Below are 3,878 nucleotides of genomic sequence, written 5' to 3' on the forward strand. Positions count from 1 at the left end.
TAATAGCTGATGTCACAGAAAAGGCGTAGCAAGAAAGGCAGCAGGGTGTATGATGAAGGATTCTACAGCATCAACTACTTCATTCACAGACAGATGGCTAATCAGCAGTGCATCATACCTCGAAATGCTTCATCATTTACCACTCTCTTGCACCAGGACTCCTGCTTCTTGGGAGGTCCTTCTAACCCAAAACTCTGCTATTCTGTCTTTATGCCATCCTTTCATTCTTTTTTTTTTAATAGTTAGAATTATAAAATATTTTCATAAACATTTTGTCGTCTATTTTTCTCCATGTGACCAAACCATATCAAAGCACTCTGAAACATCTTCCCTCGATTAGTAACTTTTTTTTTTTTTTTTTTTTTTTACCACTTCAGTTCTCCATATTTCTTACCCTTGATTATTCATGCTGGCTTGTTCCACAGTACCATTTAAAAAATCTATCTCAAAAGTTTCAATCTTTCCTTTCATTCATTGTTCATATTTCAGTGCCATAAATCAGAATTAACTCAATCCATTCACAGATTCTAACTTTAGCTTCCATATACTTTTCTTTTATCTTCCAAATTATTTGCACGCATCTTAGTTTCAAAAGTCTATGACTCGCCTCTTTCCTGGTTTTACACTACTGCTGAGTAACTGTACGAATCAACGGCTTCCATTTTTCCACTTTTCATATTCCTACTCAGTGCTTCTTATTCCTGATTTCCATTTACTCGGATGATCCCTTACTCACTTTTACTTTCAACTTATTTCACAATATCATCACTAGTTTCTGCAGTTCCGTTCCTCTTCATTATGTATAGTTGACCCTGCATCATCTGCAAGCATCAAACATTTTGCACTATATTCATGACCCCTTTACTTACCACACAACTTTGCGATAAACCTCTCAGGCTTCTCGCATAAATCTATCGCCAAAGATATTTTATAGTCATGGAAAAATAACACACGCTTGTGCTTGGAACCTTTCACCCTGCTCCAGTCATTCAACCATCCATTCTATCGTAAATAAAAGTTTATGGTGCTTATGGCGCTAAAATCTGCTGGCCACACATTCTAAGATGTGTTTCACCCAAGTCTGTCTATAACATTGTCCTCTTCATGTTCTAAAGCATCTTTAGGACATGTTTGCTTATAAGTTTACGTCGTTGCTATGAGACAAATAGGTTCCCTTCATGTTTTGCCTATTGCAGTTAATCCTCCATGAACAATCTTACTTTAACTAATGCTATGTCTTTATTATCATGACGTGCATAATTTATGACTCCCAGTGACTTCGAATGATTTCTTATTCATTTGTACCCCTCACTGTTTCTTGCAATTAAAATTTCACATTATTATTTGAATTTATAATGATTTTTCACATTCACCTCAAGAACAACCTTACTCAGGGCGTAGATTATTTAATGAAGAAAAATGAGATTTTACTCATGTGAGTAAAACTTTGCAGATAAATTTTGAGGTCATAGAATAGGATGAAAAATCACATTGCATCTCTCAGCTCATATATTACATAATTTTCAGTGCAGACTGATCAAATATTGATCAGAATTACTGGACAAAACTGATATCAGCGACGTGATATATACTTTTCATTTATCTGCACACAGAGCAGTGAATTCTTTTGTTATCTTCGACCAACGTTTTGAGCACTAGTGTAACTATTCAATTTTGTTTCGTTTCTGAGCATGAGAGAAGTGGTTGTATTTTCAAACCATTATAATTGCAAATTGAAGATAAATTACTTTACTAAGTTTGTTACATTTTACTCGATTATTTTATACATTTTTTTTTACGAAACCTCATAAAAAAAGACACGACACGCACTTGCCTTTCACATATTAACGATGTTTTGTTTTTTGTTTTTTGTCAGCTACACCATTGAAGATATCATATGAGATCCATTTTAATTCTCTCAGCCTGGAGGAGCTGTAGCGTGACTTTCCACGAACTTGAAAGGTTCTTTACTCTTTAGAATGTCTTTTGTTCTTTGTCCTTATTTATGGCGGTTCTCATTATCGGCTCTCGTGTGGTCCATCGCAGAAACAACAACTTCGGTAAATGTATTAACGTTCTGAGTGCACGTGGACATAATTGTACATTGTGTTAACTGATTTCAAGGTTCTTTTTCCTAATTATGATAAGAATAATTAGAAGCCAAGAAACCAAGAAAAAAGAAGAAGAATGGTCTATATGAGCGAGTGTTAGCTAAGCTTCTTTTCTCATAATTAAAGAATTAGTTTTTGTACTCTTATGCTGAAGATGACAGGAATGAAAAGTGTCTATTATACAACAGCATTTAAGAAAACGCGCACAATAGAATTGGAGGCGTTTCCTAAAGCACACAGGATCTAAATTACCATTCCACGGTAGGCTACCAAGTAATTTCTTGATTCATCGATGTGTGGCAGCGCACTAAATTACACGATAGTTACCCATTATATTGGGCAATCTTCCAGAATCACCATTAGCCATCCTAGTTGCTGATTCAGATTCGTTCGTTGATTGTACATAACGCTGTACTGCGCAATCAGAGTCCAATTATTCATTCTTTCTTTGTAGAAGACGGGATGATCGGGGAAGACAACGTAGGCGGGAAAAAGCACTGTAGGTATACCTTGTTTATTTTATTTCGTCAGTATCCGGTGTCTCAATTCTAGCAGTGGAGATTAAATGTAATTAAATTTGTCTAGATAGTGACGTCTAAAGAAGGTTAGGTTTCGGAATTCAAGAAAAAGGCACACATATTATTATTTTGCTACCTGCGTATGTAAGAGGCTTTCGAGTAATGCGTGCTGTCATATCAGTAAGCAGTCTATGACACATAATCGATGTTAATATTGATACTACACCTCTTTTTGCACTGCATACCGATACAGTTGAGTAGGGTTTTGTTTTAGATCGTCCTCTGTTTTTCTCTTCTTGTCTTGTCTCTGATAAACATCAAAGTTTAAATATACTCTACAGATATTTATTTATTTAGTTAACACAATATGAACTATTGCCTAAATATAAAATCAACGAGAGGCAAAAGTTTGCGAAGGAACAAATCATTTTCTCAAAGGCCTTTGTTCTTACCAGTGAACTTTCTTGTCATTATTATTATTATTATTTATTATTATTTATTATTTTATTATTTTATTTATTATTATTGAATTATTATTATTATTATTTATTATTATTATTATTATTTTGAGAAAACTCTCTTTCGCGAGAGTATATATTATTCTAAGGGTCCACAATAATAAAAATATGTTACGAGTTTGTGTATAATTTTTAAAACTCTTTACAAAAGGCTTTCGAACCTTTCCCTGGGTTCATCTTCAGTCCAAATGAACAGTTAGGTACACCAAGTACTGAGGTGAATTTAAAAAAAAACAAACAAGAGTCGTTGAAGATTGTTGACACCGGTCGTTAGCTCGGGGATTTTTAAAAATTATACACGAACTCGTAACATTTTTTTTTTTAATATTGTGGACCCCTTAGAATACTATTATTATTATTATTATTATTATTATTATTATTATTATTATTATTATTATTATTATTATTATTATTATTAATTGTGGTCTGAGCTCCAAGTTCCCAATCAAGTTATAAACTTAACGTTATATTTAACAAGAAATCCATTTATTTAAAAACAAATTTGTGAGAGAACTTTGATATATAGCACTAGACGCAAGAGAAAGGGAGAGAGAGCATAAATCTAGAATGTAGACTTGCGTGCGTAATGCAAGTGATGGTATGTAGCCTACAAGTAGTTAAAAGTTTGGTCGGGTCGTTTACGTATAACCGATAACTGTCTTAGACTTACAGTCATTACAATCATTAAATATTCACATTCTCTCTGTATTGGAAATTACTATCGATTTACG

This window comes from Macrobrachium nipponense, chromosome 11, assembly GCF_015104395.2.
Source record: "Macrobrachium nipponense isolate FS-2020 chromosome 11, ASM1510439v2, whole genome shotgun sequence".
In the NCBI taxonomy this organism is placed as follows: Eukaryota; Metazoa; Arthropoda; class Malacostraca; order Decapoda; family Palaemonidae; genus Macrobrachium; species Macrobrachium nipponense.